The sequence below is a fragment of the Macaca fascicularis genome, chromosome 7 (genome assembly GCF_037993035.2).
Source record: "Macaca fascicularis isolate 582-1 chromosome 7, T2T-MFA8v1.1".
In the NCBI taxonomy this organism is placed as follows: domain Eukaryota; kingdom Metazoa; phylum Chordata; class Mammalia; order Primates; family Cercopithecidae; genus Macaca; species Macaca fascicularis.
In genome coordinates, this window is record NC_088381.1 from 91,259,977 (window position 1) to 91,280,655 (window position 20,679).

Sequence of the window (20,679 nt, forward strand, 5' to 3'; positions counted from 1 at the left end):
TGTTTTGTTCCCTTAACATTGTGTCTTTTCCTATACTATTTTAAAATCGGCCGGGCGCGGTGGCTCAAGCCTGTAATCCCAGCACTTTGGGAGGCCGAGACGGGCGGATCATGAGGTCAGGAGATCGAGACCATCCTGGCTAACACGGTGAAACCCTGTCTCTACTAAAAAATACAAAAAACTAGCCGGGCGAAGTGGCGGGCGCCTGTAGTCCCAGCTACTTGGGAGGCTGAGGCAGGAGAATGGCGTGTACCCGGGAGGCGGAGCTTGCAGTGAGCTGAGATCCGGCCACTGCACTCCAGCCTGGGCGACAGAGCATGACTCCGTCTCAAAAAAAAAAAAAAATCATATTAAAAACATACTTAGGTTAGCACGGTGGCTCACGCCTGTAATCCCAGCACTTTGGGAGGCTGAGGCAAGAGGATTGCTTGAGCCCAGGAGTTCAATACCAGCCTGGCAACATAAGGAGACCCCATTTCTATAAAAAAAAAAAAAAAAAAAAGAAAAAGAAAAATTAGTCAGGCATGGTGGCTTGTGCCTCTAGTCCCAGGTACTTGGGAGGCTGAGGTGGGAGGATTGCTTAAGCCCAGGAGGTCAAGGCTGCAGTGAGCCGTGATTGCACCACTGCACTCCAGCCTGGGCTATAGAGCAAGATCCTGTCTCAAAACAAAAACAAAAACATGCTTAATGAACATGTAATAGTCTATCGTGGATATACCAAAATTTGTAAAACCATTTCTTATTTGTTAGACATTTAGAATGTTTCCAGGTTTTTGTTGTTTAGTTAGGTTTTCTTCCTTTTATGATGACATTGACATCTTTATACATAAGTCTCTGTAGTTTTCTGAAGAGGAATTTCTGGCACAAAGCATAAAGACTCTCATTTTAGTCTATAGATTGTGTTAGATTCACCTGGGAAAGCTTATTATTATTTAAAATTTTTAAGGACTTATTTTTTGAATAGGTAAAAAATTTAAACACTATGAAAGGGAATGCAATGAAATTTTCCACTTTTGCCCCTTGTTTCCCCTCCATAAAGGTGTTCTATGCATGTATGAGTACATGTGAAGATATTGAATATCTGTGCAAAAAAAAAGAGATTATTTTGATTCTACCTCCCAGAAGTTCTAATTCAGTCTGAAATGAAGCATTGGAATATCCCCCCACTCCCAAAGCTTTCTAGCTAATTCTACTGTGTAGCCAAATTTGGGAACCACTAGGTTAGATGAACTTATAGGATCCTTTCCAGCTCTAAAATTTAATGACTGAAACTCATAGAGTTCATAATTTTAAAAAGAGTGATGATTATTATAAATAAGTCATAATCAAGTGTCATAAAGATTCTCTTTGAAATGATCTCAGGGATCCAGTTTTTTACACTGAATTTATTATTAATAATAATACAAATAATGGCTACCATCTGTTGAGTGCTTATTTGTGGTGATCTCTGTGGAAAGTGCTGTATACATTCTCACTTAAACCTCATAGCACCCCATGAGCCAGCTAGGTAATTCTAAAGGCTTTGGGGAGATTAAGCAGCTTGCCAGTAATTGTGGGACTAGTAAGTGGCAGAGTGAAGATCTGAACTCATGCCTCTTACTGTAGGCTAATGTTCATCCTCCCTCATTCCCTGCCGCCAACCGTGAGATTAATAATATAGATAAGAGAATACCCCTTTCATCCTTACCCCCAAATTCTTGTAACCACTGTTATCAAATTAATGTGTATCTTTCTGGATTCCCTTCTGTGCGTTTATTTATGTAGAAGAGTATTACATGGTTTTGTGAGTGTTTTGAAGTTGTTATTTTATTTTTAGATAACTAGGAGCACACTGTACAGAGGGTTATACCATACTTGCTTTTTTACTCTTAATAATACACCTTGAAAATATTTCTGCCTAAAGATACAATGTTGGCTGGGTGAGGTGGCTCACGCCTGTAATTCCAGCACTTTGGGAGGCTGAGGCGGACAGATCACCTGAGGTCAGAAGTTCGAGACCAGCTTGACCAACATGGAGAAACCCTGTCTCTACTAAAAATACAAAATTAGTCGGGCATGGTGGCGTATGCCTGTAATCCTGGCTACTCGGGAGGCTGAGGCAGGAGAATTGCTTGAACCTAGGAGGCGGAGGTTGCGGTGAGCCGAGATTTCACCATTGCACTCCAGCCTGGGCAACAAGAACGAAATTCTGTCTCAAAAAAAAAAAAAAAAGTAATGTTATTCTAGGGAACGAATGTCTCTAGTTCATGTAACTGTTTCCCTAATGGTGGGAATTATTATAAGCAGTACTATTAGAAAGAATGTTGAATTATTTTGTCATAAATTCATAGAATTAGAATTGCTGGAGAGAAGTTTTAAATGTTAATGGAGATGGAAGTTGCCCTCCAAAAACGCTAAACCGTGCTAGCAAGGGAAATGGTACTCTCATACACTGCTAGTGCAAGTCTATGAGAGTACCATTTCCCTTGCTAGCATGGGACAAACGGTAGCTCCTCACCTGAATTTGCTTTATGTTAATTGCTTCTACTGGATGGTCTCTTGCAGAAAAAGCCAAATATTGACAGATCTCTTTTGATTAAACTCTAGGGTAACTTTCCCCCTATTATTTCTGACCTCTGTCTGCACCTGTTCTCGGAGATACATAGTCTTTTTTTTTCTTTTTGAGTCAAGTGTCTACATTTTATGTCTTTTTTGAACATCCTTGTGCCTGTCTGCATTTCCTTTTTTTTAGTCACTATTATGCCTGTGGTTTAGGTATAACTCTGCTTAGAGTCAGAATGATTTCTCTTAACTACCTGTCAGCCCCGGTGGGGGTGGGGGTGAGGAATTATATCACACTTTAACACATTGCTTATTTTCTGTTTTAACACTTTATTTGTTTGCTAAATATTGTTTTGCCCTATTTGTGATCTGTTTAGAATGTGTGCGTCAGGCTGCCTTTGAACAGAAGCCACTAAAGGGTGGGATCAGAGTGCTTGTGTGTGCGCATCAGTTCAGCAGGAGGCCTCTTGATTATAGGGCAGCATTGGCTCATGCACAGTGAAAATGGGCCTGCCCTAATGAAAAGGGGTACAGTCACCTTCAAGCCCTACTGACTTTTGAATTACACACAGGAACAAATAAACAATAAACTAAAAATAAATAAGAAGTAATGAATATTGTTTGCTGCTTTAATAACTTCAGTTGCCTTAGTAGTTATTACAGAAAAAATAAAAGGGATAGATGCATTCAGGAAGGCTTCTATTCTTGAAGGCCTTTTTTGATTTTCCTCCTGTGTGAGTAATGGAGGAGTAAATGTGTGGAGGGAGGGGTAAGAGGCCTCTTCCAGCCCCAGGGATCTAGGATCCTTGAATAATTGGGAATGTTTGCCACTGTGGCCATAAAAAGTTCAAGTTGGGCTATTTAGCTTCTAGATCTTGATGCTATGAACAGATCAATGAAGAAAAACTGACATTGAGAGATCATTTAAGAAACTCCAGAGCATTAGAGCTGAGAGGGAATTTGGAGGTCATTTACAGTGGCATATGGCTTAATGGGGTTTGGAATCTGAAAAAACTGACCTTGAAACTCAACCACATCCTAGCTGCATAGCTTTTGGCCTCCCCTCTCTGAGCTGCAGTTTCTTCATTTGCAAAATAAAGATAATAACTACTTCATAGGATTGTTTTGTTTGTTTTTTTAAGATGGAGTCTCACTCTGTCACCCAGGCTGGAGTGCAACGGCACAATCTTGGCTCACTGCAACCTCTGCCTCCCTGGTTCAAGCGATTCTCCTGTATTAGTCCCCCGAGTAGCTGGGATTACAGGTACACACCACCATGCCCAGCTAATTTTCGTACTTTTAGTCAAGACAGGGTTTCACTGTGGTGGCCAGACTGGTCTTGAACACCTGACCTCAGGTGATCTGCCTGCCTTGGCCTCCCAAAGTGCTGGGATTACAGGTGTGAGGTACTGCGCCTGACCACTTCATAGGATTTTTATGAAAAATAGAAATAAGTATACAGCATTTCCCAAAGTGCGTAGTATGTAGAAGGTACTCATGTGGTTATCATATAGGCCAGCACCTTCATTTGGATGAGGAAACTGGTTTAGAGAAGTGAAGTAGCCAGCTTGAGGTCACAGACCTTGTGAGTAGCAGAGGCAGGCCCAGAATCTAGATATCTTGACTTTTCGTCCAGTTTCCTTTCTACCATACTACAATACAGGCTTCTTTCATTTATTCTTTAGTTTAAAAAGAAAAAAAGCAAAAACATGCTGCTGCCACCGCCCTCACCCCACAACTTGTGCGCACCCTCTTCCTTCTTTGTCTTTCTTTGTGTATAGGGAGATAATTGGGATGGGAACCCCACAGAGGTACAAGATAGGAAGAAATGCTCAGTTGGGGAGATTTAATTGACTGGCTTATCAGAAGGCCTTGCTGGCAGCAAACTAGTCATCTTGGATCCATCTCTGGCATTAAGCAGTGAGGAATGTACTTTGAGCTCCTCCACTCCCCTCCCCCTTTTTTCCTACTGTGCTCACAGGCTCTGGTTGGCTGGGACTTCCAAATGGATGAGGCTGATTTGCACTGGTATCTTATTGGTCAACTCTTGTTTCCTCCTAACCAGGAGCTGCTGAGAGAGGAAAATAGCTGGTTGGCCTTTGGGATATTTTTTTCTGCATTTTGCAGAGAGAAGAAGGGAGGAGGATGTGAAACTGGAAGGTCCAAGACTGAGAATCTTGCCTCAGCAAAAGTATGCAAGTGTCTTTGGGAATCATTGGCTCCCATATTGCTAAATTCTGTACAGAGATTGTCCTGGATGGATTAAGTTGGCAACACTTACCCACTCTCCTTTTAGAGCTAACTTCACGGGACTGTTGTGTCCTATGCTAACGACCATGGCTGCTGTCTTCACTGTGGTACCTCTAGCTCTGGACCATTACCTGCTTTTCTTGCCCTATATTATCTTTTCCTACGTCCATTCCCAAAGGGCCTTATTTTCTGTTGGGAGACACTGAATAGTGATGTTAGCTAAGTGCTGCTAATGAGTTTGATTGCTCATGGTATCCTTCCCAGGTGACGTCATGCCTTAACTTAGGTAAGGGTAGCACATGTCTACAGAGGATTCTAAGGAAATGACTCTAGGCATAGGTAATTTGGGCAGTCTGATATCTGCAACAGGCAGCATTTGCTAGGCACACCATAACTCTTTCTGAGTGCTGCTTTTTGTATTAGGCACTGTGCTAGGTGCCAGGCTAAGACAAGAGCCCTCTCACAGAGGGATTCATAATTTGGAAGAGAGTTGGGCACGTTTGAATGGTCATTACAATATAGAGTATGCTCTGGAGTGGACTGTCAAAGTACTATGTAAGATCAATGGAGTGGGTCCATAAGACATGGAAGAGAGATTTGAGAGCCTTGGTCCAGGACTGTGGTGTTGGGGCTGGGGCTGTACTTTAGCTGTCTGCAGACTCAGGGTCGTATGCAAACCTGGTATGATGGTAGAGGCATTCCCCTCTTTTGAGGAGAGTTTATTGGAGCAGAAACCTTGATAGCATCATGGGTCACACCTGGGTTTAGGGATACTCTTCACATGCAGTCTGGTGTGGTAAAGTGGCAAGAACCCTAACTGGGAATAATAAGACCTAGGTTCAAGTCCCAGTTCTCTTACCTAGAGCTGGATCATAATCTGTAAGTTAATTGAGTACCTCCCATGTGCAAAGAGGGTATAAAAATTGGACACATAAAACTTCCTTCCTGATCCCAAGAGCCCATGATGAAGTTTCAAGGCAAAGCTTAAAGGGATTTAAAAGGAGGAAGAATTAAGTGATTCAGTAACTATTAAAACAACTTAATAGCAGGAATTGGGATACTCATAATTACATCTCTCTCTTTTCTTAAAAAGTAGGTACTCTACAGCTCCTTACTTGAAGCTAGATACTTAGCAAATCCCTTGATAAACACTAGTTGATTGACTAAGATTTGACAGTGAAAAGTTAGCCATTTCTGAGGACCTTGGTAAAATTGACAAAATAAAACTCCCTTAGCTCTTTATATAAAGTGCTTTAAGATCCTTGGAGGGAGATATTGAAGTAAATGCAGAATGCTATCATTAGTCTGATACATGTCATTGGGAAACCCTTGTCACCTTATGAGATGTGAGCTGCCTATAGCTTCAGTCCAGGCCATGTGTTATAGAGAAAAGTGCCCTGGATTATGAGTCAGAAGACCTGGGTTCTACTCTCACCTCTGCTACTTAACAACAGGGTAAGTTTGAGGGAGTCAGCCTTTCAGTTGCCTCATCTTTAAAGGGACAGTAATATCCACTCTGCGTTGATACATAGAACAGGAAATTTCCAAAGCAAAGCTTAAAGTAGAATGTGCTCTTACCCACAAAAACACCTTCCTCGGAGGCATTAAGTCTCCTGTGTTCAGGTAGGTCCTGAAGTATCCCTGCCTTACAGATGAAGTAACTGAGACTTACAAAGGTTATGTTTTAAGCTGATCTTGTCTTTGTTTCAGAGAATGATCTTTACTCAAATGTCCCCTTCTCTATCACCACTCTATTTAAAATGGCCCTATCTCTCCCTCTATACAAACCCCTGGCCCCCTTCCCTGCTTGATTTTTCTTTGTGGCATTTTCACCATCTAACATACTACATATACTTAGAGATGGCTTATCTACTGAACATTGCCTTATGGTACAATTTCTGCTGGCATTTCAAGAGCAGAGGAATGCCATGGCTGGAGTGAGCCTTGGACATTATACATCTCGGGTCTTGCCTTCTGGCTAAAAAGGGATCCTGCCAAGTGGAAGGATCTTGGTAGTCTGTTTAGCTGGGTTCAGCTTCTAGGTCAAGGATAAAACTGGTAGTAAATAATATTCGGAAGAAGAAATCTGGGAAATAGGACTCTTGTGTTCCTTTGTTCCTGAGCTTGATCATAGGCACTGTTCTGTTGGGGAAGGCCAAGAGGGTTCAGAGGGCTCAGGTTCCCTAAAGTGAATTCCCTGTAGATTGGTCCAGTTACTAATGAGGTTACTATATTAAAAATTCAGATTTATGGTGGCTCACGCCTGTAATCCCAGCACTTTGGGAGGCCAAGGCAGGCAGATCACTTGAGGTCAGGAGTTCGAGATCAGTCTAGCCAACATAGTGAAACCCTGTCTCTACTAAAAATACAAAAAATTAGCCAGGCATTGTGGCGCACACCTGTAGTCCCAGCTACTGAGGAGGCTGAGGAAGGAGAATGGCTTGAACCCAGGAGATGGAGGTTGCGGTGAGCTCAGATCGTACCACTGCACTCCAGCCTGGGCAACAGAGTGAGACTCCATCTCAAAAAAAAAAAACAAAAAAAACTCAGATTTATGCAAAATTTAATGATTAGCGAAAAAGGCTTTACTTACAAGAAGATTTGGGACATTTATGTGTTATAGATGACAAAACCCTGGACTAAGACTTAGCAGCTCCGGCCTGGGTGCAGTAACTCAAACCTGTAATCCCAGCACTTTGGGAGGCTGAGGTGGGTGGATTGCCTGAGCAGAGGAGTTTGAGACCAGCCTGGCAACATAGCAAAACCCTGTCTCTAAAAAAAATACAAAAATTAGCTGGGTGTGGTAGCATATGCCTATAGTCCTAGCTACTCAGGAAGCTGAGGTGGGAGGATCCCCGGAGCCTGGGAGGTCGAGGCTACAGTAAGCCATGACTGTGCCACTGCACACCAGCCTGGGTGACAGAGTGAGACCCTGTCTCAAAACAAACACAAACAAACAAAAGACTTAGCTCTGCATTCTAATCTTGGCTCTGCAGCTAATTTTCTGTGTGGCCTTTGGTAAGGCACTTAACTTCTCTGAAGTTGGGTTTCACTGTTTCTTCCTCAGTTGCGATCTCTCTAGTTTGATCACATGAGATCTTAGGTTTCAAATTTTTTTCTTTTTTTTTTTTTTTTGTTGAAGCAGAGTTTCGCTCTTGTTACCCAGGCTGGAGTGCAATGGCGTGATCTCGGCTCACCCCAACCAGGTTCAAGTGATTTTCCGCCTCACCCTCCCTAGTAGCTGGGATTACAGGCATGTGCCACCACGCCTGGCTAATTTTGTATTTTTAGTAGAGATGGAGCTTCTCCATGTTGGTCAAGCTGGTCTCGAACTCCCGACCTCAGGTGATCCACCTGCCTCGGCCTCCCAAAGTGCTGGGATTACAGGCGTGAGCCACCATGCCCAGCCAGGTTTAAAGTTTTTAACACTAGGCCAGGTGCGGTGGCTCACGCCTGTAATCTCCAACAGTTTGGGAGGCCTAGGTGGGTGGATCTCCTGAGGATAGGAGTTCAAGACCAGCCTGGCCAACATAGTGAAACCCTTTCTCTACTAAAAATACAAAAATTAGCCAGGCATGGTGGTGCGTGCCTGTAGTCCCAGCTACTCGGGAGGCTGAGGCAGGAGAGAATGGCGTGAACCTGGGAGGCGGAGGTTGCAGTGAGCTGAGATTGCATCACTGCACTCCAGCCTGGGCGACAGAGCAAGACTCTGTCTCAAAAAAAACAAAAATAAAAATGAAAATAAGTAAAAGTTTTTAAGACTTATAAAGGAAAGAAGGAAATGAATATGTGTTAGCATTTATTGGGTGACTCCTAAATGCCAACCACAGGATAAGGGGTTTTCCTTAGGAAAACGAGCTTATTTAATCTTTACAATCACTGGGGCATTTTACAACCATCTTACAGATGAGGAAACTGAGGCTTTGGGGATTTTTCCTTAGATAGTGAAAAAATTTTCCAGGGTTCCAGATTTATTATATGAGCTCCTTTCTCAGATGTGGATCTTGGTCCTCAGGATGCTGCCTAGCTGCCCCCTTGGAGTACTGCTGTTGCTGTCCTGGCATGCTTCTTTGCTAAGCTTCAGCATGAGAATATAAATAGTTTTTCTTGGCCGGGCGCTGTGGCTCACGCCTGCAATTCCAGCACTCTGGGAGGCTGAGGCGGGTGGATCACAAGGTCAGGAGATCAAGACCATCCTGGCTAACATGGTGAAACCCCATTTCTACTAAAAATACAAAAAATTAGCTGGGCATGGTGGTGGGTGCCTGTAGTCCCAGCTACTCGGAAGGCTGAGGCAGGAGAATGGCATGAACCCGGGAGGCGGAGCTTGCAGTGAGCAGAAATCCTGCCACTACACCCCAGCCTGTGCGACAGAGCAAGACTCCGTCTCAAAAAAATTAAATAAATAAATAAATAAATAAATAAATAGTTTTTCTTATTCAGTGGCATTAAAATGGGAATAATTAAACAAAACAGTCCTAAGCAGTGTCCCATGGCAGTAGCCTGAATGGGACAGATTAGCATGGCCACAAGATCTTTGGCTTTGCCCAAACCCGGTGGACCTCACCATTTGACCTGTTGAACTTTTCTTCTTGAAACTCTTCTGCCTTTGTTTCTGTGATATACACTCCCATTGGTCTTTGTATCTCCCTTTTCCTTCTTGGTCTCTTTGGCTTCAGAGCCTTCTCTCACCCCTTAGACATCTTAAGAGTCTGTCCTCCTCTCTGCTCCTCACACAGCATTTTCTCACTGAGTCATGCCATTCACTCCCGTAGTTTCAACTACATCAATTTCCTGGTAATTCCTAAGTCTCTATCTTCAGCTTTTAACTCCTGTATTCATTATTTGATGGGTACTTTCACCTGGATGATCTAAACAAACTTTAGTTTAATAATTTTTTTTTTTTGTATTTCTGTAGTTTTTGGGGAATAGGTGGTATTTGGTTACATGATTAAGTTCTTTAGTGGTGATTTCTATGATTTTGGTGCACCCATCACTGAGCAGTGTACACTGCAACCAGTGTGTAGTCTTTTATCACTCACACCCCGCAACCCTTCCCCTCAAGTCCCCAAGGGCCATTGTATGATTCTTTTTTTTTTTTTTTTTGAGACGGAGTCTTGCTCTGTCGCTCAAGCTGGAGTGCAGTGGCGCAATCTCGGCTCACTGCAAGCTCCGCCTCCCAGGTTCATGCCATTCTCCTGCCTCAGCCTCCTGAGTAGCTGGGACTACAGGCGCCCGCCACTGCACCCGGCTAATTTTTTCTAATTTTTAGTAGGGACAGGGTTTCACCATGGTCTCGATCTCCTGACCTTGTGATCCGCCAGCCTCGGCCTCCCAAAGTGCTGGGATTACAGGCGTGAGCCACCACGCCCGGGCCCCATTGTATCATTCTTATATCTTTGATTCCTTATAGTTTAGCTCCCACTTACAAGTGAGAATATACGATGTTTAGTTTTCCATTCCTGAGTTACTTCACTTAGAATAATGGTCTCCAACTCTATCCAGGTTGCTGCAAATGCCATTATTTGGTTCCTTTTTATGGCTGAGTAGTATTCCATGGTATATATACACCACATTTTCTTTGTCCACTCATTGATTGATTGATGGACATTTGGACTGGTTCTGTATTTTTGCAATTGCAAATTGTGCTGCTATAAACACGCATGTGCAAGTGTCTTTTTCATATAATTACTTATTTTCCTTTGGGTAGATACCCAATAGTGGGATTGCTGGATCAAATGGTAGATCTACTTTTAATTCTTTAAGGAATCTCCACACTGTTTCCCATAGTGGTTGTACTAGTTCACATTCCCATCAGCAGTGTAAAAGTGTTTCCTTTTTACTGCATCCACGCCAACATCTATTATATTTTGATTTTTTAAATTATGGCCATTGTTGCAGGAATAAGGTGGTATTGCATTGTGGTTTTGATTTGCATTTCCCTGATAATTAGTGATGTTGAGCATTTTTTCATATGTTTGGTAATTTGTATATTTTCTTTTGGGAATTATCTATTCATGTCCTTAGCCCACTTTTTAGTGGGATTATTTGTTTTTTTCTTGTTGATTTGTTTGAGTTCCTTGTAGATTCTGGATATTAGTTCTTTGTCGATGCATAGTTTGCAAAAATTTTCTCCCACTCTGTGGGTTGTCTGTTTACTCTGCTGATTATTTCTTTTGCTGTGCAGAACCTTTTTAATTAAGTCCCATCTATTTATCTTTGTTTTTGTTGCATTTGCTTTTGGGTTCTTGATCATGAACTCTTTGCCTAAGCCAATGTCTGGAAGTGTTTCTGATGTTATCTTCTAACATTTGTATGGTTTTAGGGCTTAGATTTAGGTCTTTGATCCATCTTGAGTTGAATTTTGTAAAGGTGAAAGGTGAGGATCCGGTTTCATTCTTCTACATGTACCTTGCCAAGTATCCCCGCACCATTTGTTGAAAAGGGTGTCTTTTCCCCACTTTGTTTTTGTTTGCTTTGTGGAAGATAGTTGGCTGTAAGTATTTGACTTTATTTCTGGGTTCTCTATTATGTTTCATTGGGCTATGTGCCTACTTTTGTACCAGTACGATGTTGTTTTGGTTACTATAGCCTTGTACAGTTTGAAGTCGGGAATGCGATGCCTCCAGATTTGTTCTTTTTGCTTAGTCTTGCTTTGGCTATAGAGGCTTTTTTTTGGTTCCATATGAGTTTTAGGATTGTCTTTTCTAGTTTTATGAAGAATGATTATGGTATTTTGTTTTTTTGTTTTTCTTTCTTTCTTTTCTATATATATATATATATATATATATATATATATATATATATATATATATATATTTTTTTTTTTTTTTTTTTTTTTTTTTTTTTTTGAGACTGAGTCTTGCTCTGTCACCCAGGCTGGAGTGCAATGGCGCAATCTCAGCTCACTGCAACCTCCACTTCCTGGGTTCAAGTAATTCTCCTGCCTGAGCCTCCTGAGTAGCTGGGACTACAGGCGCCCGCCACCATGCCTGGCTAATTTTGTATTTTTAGTAGAGACAGGGTTTCACCATGTTGGTCAGGCTGGTCTTGAACTCCTGGCCTCAGGTGATCTGCCTGCCTTGGCCTTCCGAAGTGTTGGGATTACAGGTGTGAGACACTGTGCCCGGCCTTTTTTTTTTTTTTCTTTTTGAGACAGAGTTTCACTCTGTGGCCCAGGCTAGAGTGCAATAGCTTGATCTTAGCTCACTGCAGCCTCTGCCTCCCAGGCTCAAGCAATTCTCATGCCTCAGCCTCTCCAGTAGCTGGGATTACAGGCATGTGCCACCATACCCGGCTAATTTTTGTATTTTCTTTTTAGTAGAGATTGGGTTTCACCATATTGGCCAGGCTGACCTGGAGCTCCTGGCATTAGGTGATCCGTCCACTTTGGCCTCCTGAAGTGCTGGGATTACAGGTGTGAGCCACTGTGCCTGGCTGATGATGGTATTTTGATGGGAATTGCATTGAATTTTTAGATTGCTTTTGGCAGTACGGTCATTTTCACAATATTGATTCTACTCATCCATGAGCATGGGATGTGTTTCCACTTGTTTGTGTCACCTATGATTTCTTTTAGCAGCATTTTGTAGTTTTCCTTGGAGAGGTCTTTCACCTCTTTGATTAGGTATATTCCTAAGTATTTTATTTTTTGCAGCTATTGTAAAAGGGGCTGAGTTCTTGATTTGATTCTTAGCTTGGTTGCTCTTGGTGTATAGCAGTACTACTAATTTGTGTACATTGATTTTGTATCCTGAAACTTTACTGAATTCATTTATCAGATCTAGGAGCTTTTTGGATGAGTCTTTAGGGTTTTCTAGGTATACAATCATATCATCAGTGAACAGTGACAGTTTGACTTCCTCTTTACCGATTTGGATGCCCTTTATTCCTTTCTCCTGTCTGATTGCTCTGGCTCTTTTTCTTTCTTTCTTTTTAAATTTTTTGTAGAGACAGCGTCTCACTGTGTTGCCCTCTCTAGCCTCGAACTCCTGGCCTCAAGCAATCCTCTAACCTCGGCCTCCCAAAGTGTTGGGATTACAGGTGTGAGCCACCGTGCCCGACCTTAGCTTAACATTTCTAAAGCCACTACATCATTTCTGCACCACGTTTACTTCTTTTTTTTTTCTTAAATAAACTTTATTTTTTTAGAGAAATTTTTGGTTCACAGAAAAGTTGACTGAAAATTACAGAGTTCCCATGTCCCTTGTAACCCGTGTCCACACATGTACAACCTCCCCCATTATCAACATCCCCCCACCTCAGTGGTACATTTGGGAGTTTTGTTGTTGTTGTTTTTTGGGTTTGTTTTGTTTTGTTTTTTGTTTTTTGTTTTTTTAGAGATGGGGTCTCACTAGATTGCCCAGGCTGGTCTTGAACTCCTGAGCTTAAAAAATCCTCCCATCTTAGCCTCCTAAAGTGCTGGGATTACAGGTGTGAGCCACCATGCCCAGTCTCACAGTGGTACATTTGTTACAACTGACAAACCTATATTAACCCATCATCACCTTAAGTCCGTAGTTTACAGTAGGATTTGCTCTTCGTGTTGTACAGTCTATGAATTTTGTCAAATGTATACTGACATGTATTCACCATTATAGTATCATACAGAATAGTTTCACTGACCTAAAAGTCCTCTGTACTCTGTCTCTTCATCCCTCCCATCCCACTGACCCCTAGCAACCACTGATCTTTTACTATCTCCATAATTCTGCCTTTTCCAGAATGTCATTTGGTTGGAATCATACCGTATGTGTAGCCTTTTCAGAATGACATTTTTCACTTAATGATATGCATTTAAGTTGTCTCCATGTCTTTTTATGGCTTGATACCTCATTTATTTTTAGCACTAAATACTATTCCATGTACCAGAGTTTGTTTAGTCACTTACTGAAGTATATCTTGGTTGCTTCCAAGTTTTGGCAATTGTGAATAAATCTTCTATAAATATCCATTTTCAGTTTTTTTTGTGCTTATAAGTTTTTAACTTTTTTGGGTAAATATCAAGGAGCACAGTTGCTGAATTGTATGGTAAAAGTATGTTCGGTCAGGCATGGTGGCTCACGCCTGTAATCTCAGCACTTTGGGAAACCAAGATGGGTGGATCACGAGTTAAGGAGTTCGAGACCATCCTGGCTAACACAGTGAAACCCTGTCTCTATGAAAAATACAAAAAATTGGCTTGGCGTGGTGGCAGGTGCCTGTAGTCCCGAGTTCCCAGCTACTCGGGAGGCTGAGGCAGAAGAATTGCTTGAACCCGGGAGACAGTTTGCAGTGAGCCAAGATGGCACCACTGCACTCCAGCCTGGGCACCAGAGCAAGATTCCATGTCAAAAAAAAAAAAAAAAAAAAAAAAGTATGTTCATTTTTTTAAGAAACCGCTGAACTGTCTTCCAAAGTGGGTGTATCACTTTTCATTCCCATCAGCATTGAATGAGTGTTCCTGTTACTCTGCATACTCAACAGCAGTTGATACTGTATTTTGTTCTTAGCCATTCTAAGGATATCTACTAGTATCTCATTGTTATTTTTATTTCCAATTCTCTAATGACATATATGTTGAACATCTTTTTTTTATATACTTACTTGCCATCTGTGTATCTTTTTTTTTTTTTTTTAGATGGAGTTTCGCTCTTGTTGCCTGGGCTGGAGTGCAATGGCACAATCTCGGCTCACTGCAACCTCCGCCTCCCAGGTTCAAGCGATTTTCCTGCCGTGGCCTCCTGAGTAGCTGGGATTACAGGTGCCTGCCACCACGCCTGGCTAATTTTTTGTATTTTTAATAGAGACAGGGTTTCACCACATTGGTCTTGAACTCTTGACCTCAGGTGACCCACTCGGCCTCCCAAAGTGCTGGGATTACAGACATGAGCCACCGTGCCCAGCCTGCCATCTGTGTATCTTATTTGGTAAGATATCTGTTCATATCTTTGGCCTATTTTTAAATTGGGTTGTTTGTTTTCTTATCATTGAGTTTTATGTGTTCTTTGTATGTTTTGGAAAATACTTATTAGATGTGTCGTTTGCAAATATTCTCTCCCAGTCTGTTCCTTGTGTTCTCATTCTCTTGATATATATACGTGTGTTTGTGTATGTGTACACAAACACACACACTTTTTTTTTTTGGCAGAGCAGAAATTTTTGATTAAAAAATATAGTTTTTTAATTTCAATAGGTTTTTGGGCAACAGGTATTTGGTTACATGAATAAGTTCTTTAGTGGTGATTTCTGAGATTTTGGTGCACCCATCCCCTGAGCAGTGTAGACTGTACCCATTGTGTGTGTAATCTTTTATCCCTCACACCCCTCCCACCCTTTCCCCCATGTCCCCAAAGTCTGTTGTATCATTGTTATGGCTTTGTGTCATCATAGCTTAGCTCCCAGCATCTACTTTTAGTCACTTTCCAGTTGGTGGTTCCAGTATCTTCCTGATCACCTAAGCATATAGTCTGAGCATCACTCTGGATTTTTTCCTCCACTTGTCCCTATACACCATCAGTTAAGGAAAGCTAATATTACTTTCTATTACCTATTACCCATGTTTTTGTTTAGTTTCTAATTATATCTAACCTGAACCAGCGACAACCTCCTCTTACCCCTGCCTCTGGTATTATTCCTATTCAAATCTGTTCTTCAATTAGCCACCAAAGTAATCTATCTGAAGAATAAACCTTACCATTACTGTAATCCCAGCACTTTGGGAGGCTGAGGCGGGTGGATCACTTAAGGTCAGGAGTTCAAGACCAGCCTGACCAATATGGTGAAACCCTGTCTCTACTAAAAAATACAAAAATTAGCTGGGCATGATGGTGTGCACCTGTAGTCCCAGCTACTCGAGAGGCTGAGGCAGGAGAATTGCTTGAACCTGGGAGGCAGAAGTTTCAGTGAGCTGAGATTGCACCACTGCACTCCAGCCTAGGGTGACAGAGCAAGACTCCGTCTCAAAAAAAAAAAAAAAAAAAAAAAATCTTACCATTACTCCCCTGCTTAAAATCCTTCAATTGCTCTTAATAGCCTTCAGAATAACATTTAAATTTCTAAATGTAGCATACACAGAAAACCCTTTCTGACCTGTCTTCTGCACATCTTTGCCTTGTACTTTTTTTTTTTTTTTTTTAAGAGACATTATCTCACTCTGTTCCTCAGGCAGGAGTGCAGTAGTGCAATCATAGCTCACTGTGGCCTCAGAAATCCTGGGCCCAAGCAATCCTGCCTCAGGCTCCTAAGTAGCCAGGACTACAGGTGTATGTCACCACGCCTGGCTTATTTTTTATTTTGTAAAGACAGGGTCTTACTATGTTGTGCAGGCTGGTCTTAAACTCATGGCCTCAAGCAGTCCTCCTGCCTTGGTCTCCTAAAGTGCTGAGATTAATAGGCATGAGCCACACTGTCTGGCCCTTTGCCTTATACTTTTTGCTGTACAGCAGTAATCTACTTGTAGTTTCTTGTGCTCACCATTACTCTTTTGTGGGCCTAGCACAGTTCCTGGCATTAAGTAGGTACTCATTAGTTTTATGCTGAATGATAGTGAAATATATAAATGTGAGATCGCATGGACTAGAAGTATTCTAGGTTCAGAGCTTCTAGAATAGGATACTAGGGAACCAGCTTACCTAGAGAGCTTAAAATTTCCCTGAGAGGATATGTAGATGCCACTGACTTTATAAAATTCATTTCTGCTGTTAATTCTATGGTGGGAGACTGACATCCCAGCACTGTCCTGGAATTTAGGAGACTTAGACCTAGTATTGGATCTGTCACTTGGAGCAACTAACTGGCTATCTATAGGCCCAGAATCAGTGAGTTTGCAATGTAGTTAAAAGAGTGGGCTCTGCATTTACTTAAGAAAGACTGTGAAGGGAGTAGGTTTAGGGATAAAATCAATAATTTAGTTTTTGGAATAAGTTCAAGAGATCTGTTGTACAAAATGATGACTAGAGTTAATAACAATGTATTGTATTGAAAATCAAGGCCGGGTGCGGTGGCTCACACCTGTAATCCCAGCATTTTGGAAGGCTGAGGCAGGTAGATTACCTCATGTAAGAGTTCAAGACCAGCCTGGCCAACATGATGAAACCCCGTCTCTACTAAAAATACAAAAAAATTAGCCAAGTGTGGTGGTGTGCACCTGTAATCCCAGCTACTTGGAGGCTGAGGCAGGAGAATCGCTGGAACCTGGGAGGCGGAGGTTGCAGTGAGCTGAGATGGTGCCATTGCACTCCAGCCTGGGCAACAGAGCAAGACTCCATCTCAAAAAAGAGGTATAATGTTCTCACCACAAAAAATGTTAAGTATGTGAAGTAACGCACATATTAATTAGCTCAACTGAGCCATTCCACAGTGTATACATATTTTAAAACATCATGTTATACACAATAAATATATACAATTTTTATTTGTTAATTAAATAAATAAGTAATTTTTTTTTTTAAAGAGTGGGCTCTGGAGCCCAGTCTGCCTGGTTAGAATCTCAGCTGTTCCTCTCACTAGTTAACCTCTCCTTGCCTCAGTTAATAGGTGTAATAATAGACCCTATTCACAGAGCTGTATTAGATGAGTTAATATAGCACCCGATATAAGGGAAGTACTGAGTAAACATTGTTTGTTATTGTTATTGTTGAAGGAAATACAGTTGGCCTTTGGAGATCTCCAGGTGACATGACCTTAACCTAGTAGAGGCAGAGGGGAGCCAGGGCTCCTTTTCAACCGCTAGTCTTGGGATCTGACCTAGCTATATTATATCTGAGTGACCCACTCTTCCCTATTCCCAAACAATACTTGTTACTACAAATGCCTTGTGGGTGGGGAGGGTTATTAGAATGCATATTTCTGGGTCCTTCCTCTGCCCTAGTGAATCAGAGTCTGAAACGTGGTCTGGGAATAAGCATTGTCAGCAAGCTTATCAAGTTATTCTTATACTTACTCAAGTTGGAGACCATGGCTCTAGAAGTTTGTATTTAGTTTGGGAATAGGGGACTGAAGTCTGGAGGAGGACTAAGCAACCCCATTGAGTGCAAGTTGGGAAGGTGCTTGGAGTTCCAGAAAACATCCCACTGAAACATCCAGGTTCTCCTGATTGGCATGTTCTTGAGGCTGTGATAGAGACAGAGGAGGATGTAGAGTGTTTACCAGCCATCTTGCCAGTAGTTAGAGAACACTGAAATGACCCATTTCTCCCTGTGCTCAGCCTTGATGATGGAATTAATCATCCAAAACATATGCCAAAACATATACCATTCTATACTTAGCTTTGTTCATTCAGCAAATATTTATTGAGCACCTCCTTTATATCAGACACTATTATTGGTGCTTGGGATATATCAGTGAATAAAGCAAAGATCCCTACCCTTGTGGAGCTTACATGCCAGAGGTGAGAAATAGAAATAAACAATAAACATAATAGCTAAATTATATAGTGTGTTAGAAGGTAATAAATGCAATGGAAAAAGGAAACATAGAGGAGGGTAAAGGGGTTAGGTTGGAGATAAGCTACAGTATTAAATAGGGCAGGGCGCGGTGGCTCATGCCTATAATTCCAGCACTTTGGGAGGCCAAGGCGGGTGGATCACCTGAGGTCGGGAGTTCGAGACCAGCCTGAACAACATGGAGAAACCCCGTCTCTACTAAAAATACAAAACTAGCCAGGCATGGTGGCTCATGCCTGTAATCCCAGCTGCTTGGGACGCTGAGGCAGAAGAATTGCTTGAACCAGGGAGGCGGAGGTTATGGTGAGCTGAGATCATGCCATTGCACTCCAGCCTGGGCAATAAGAGTGAAACTCCATCTCAAAAAAAAAAAAAAAAAAAAAAAAATAGAGTTGTCAGGTTAGGCCTCAGTGAGCAAAGAGCAGGTGGAGGACAGGGAGCTTGCCACCCGGTTATCCACGGACATGCACACCAGGTACAGAGGACAGCTAGTGCAGCGGCCCTTGGTGCGGAGCATATCTAGGTTGAAAGGTTGGAGTAAGCTGGTTCGGGTTGCAGGGGGTATGTGGAAGTGGTGGATGCTGAGGACTTTTCATCTTCCTCAAGGTTTCCTGGCCTTCTGTTTTTCTCCCCTGCATAGCCTCCCCATCCCCCAAGGGCCACCACTAAGTAGTCTCTCCCGCTTCTTTGCTGCTAATGGTAGGAGACTTGGAGAGTGGCTCTCAGGCAGAATGATGGTTCCAGAAGACAATATACAGTTTATCAATACTGAATTTTGTAGCTCACCTCTACCACCACTGTTTAGGGAGCCAGCCAGGCTTGGCAATGTTATTTAATAATATAATAATCATCATTTATATTGCAGCTCTGGAGTGCCTGTGCTACTGACAACCGCTCAGTATCTGGGTGTTGGAGAGATAAAACAGGCTCTAGAAGGGAAAGTGAACCAGGATGGTCTACAACCCTGGCATACTGAATATTGGCCTCTCTCACTGACCACTGAGAGGATAATTTAGCAAAGATGTCACCCAATGATAAAAGCAGCCCTGAAACGCTTTCTTTAAAAAAAATGTGTCCTCTGAGAACATTGAGGTTTTGCCTCTATACTCTGGTTAGGTGAGTGACTTCACTTTGTCCCCCTTTATCCTATGGTTCCTCAGCTAGAGGAGTAGTCAGCAGGTGGGACAGTGAGTCACACTCTAAAATGGCTCTGTCAGCCCTGTGCCATAGGGCTGTCAGGAGCCTGGGACTTCTACAGGAGGCTTTAGAGAGGGAAGGAGGAGATGGGGTCAGATGGCACATTCATAGACTTTCAGAGTTTGGAGGGACCTTATCACCTAGAAATATGAATGTAGATCTCTTTGGCAAATCAAAATTGTATTTTAAAGCTGTTCTGTATTTGAAATGGTATGGTGAGTTTTCTTGTGAAGAGTCATCACTCATGTTAAGTTGTTGGGGGGTTGTACACTGGGAGTGTGGGTATGAAGTAGGATGGGACCAACAATAGGACCCAGAAAGTGGAAAAAAAAGATAATATTCTTATTAAAATGAGTTGGTCTCCACATATTACCATTGTTCTTCAGCTCCACAAAGGGCCATGCAAGGGAAGGTGGGCTCATTATGGCAGGGGGAGGCCAGTCATCATGAGGGTAGATGTTCTGAAGCTCAAGGAGCTAGAGAACCACCCCTGGTCACTTGACAAGCTTTCCCCAAAGTGGAACCTGCTTCTGTGGGAATAAAATTTAAAATTAAGGTGAGTCATGTGTCCCTGCAGGTTTCAGACAGCCTATCCTCTCTTGAGGACTCTGATAGAGAGGTTAAGTGACCTCAGGGACTCCAGATGCCTAAGTGAGGACAGGAAAAGGAAAGGTTGCTAGGGATGCAGCAGGAGATGTCCCAGGAGACATTTGTAGTTTCTGGACCAGAATGGGATTGAGGAGGTAATGGGAATAGAAGCTTTGGGTTGATACCAGTGGTCTATAATGAAGGATGTTTTAGAAGAGAGAGCAGAGATGGCTTAGCACTGAAGTTCTGAATCCAAGATATCAGGAACACTTAGGGGAGATTTTGAAAAACACAAACTCCTTCTCCCACCCTGTGCCCCTACAGGGATACAAAATAGACTTTCCAGGAGAAGGTAGATGCTGCAGGGTTCCAAAGATGGAGTGAAGGCAAAGGGTATAGGTCTGTGATATGATTTCTGCACCCCATGACCTGGTTTGGTACTTTCCTGTGTTACTCCTACATTAGAAAGACAGCCTCACTGCTGTCCCTTTGTTCATGGACTGTTAGGATCTTGCTGACCTGGGTGGGGCTGGCTTATCCATCTGCCAGCTTCCAGGTCAGAACCAGCCCTAGTTACTTGATAGGGCTTTCCCCAGAGCAGAACACTGCTTCTGTGGGAATAAAATTTAAAATTTAAAATTAAAAGTTAGCTGGACATGGTGATACATAACTGTAGTCT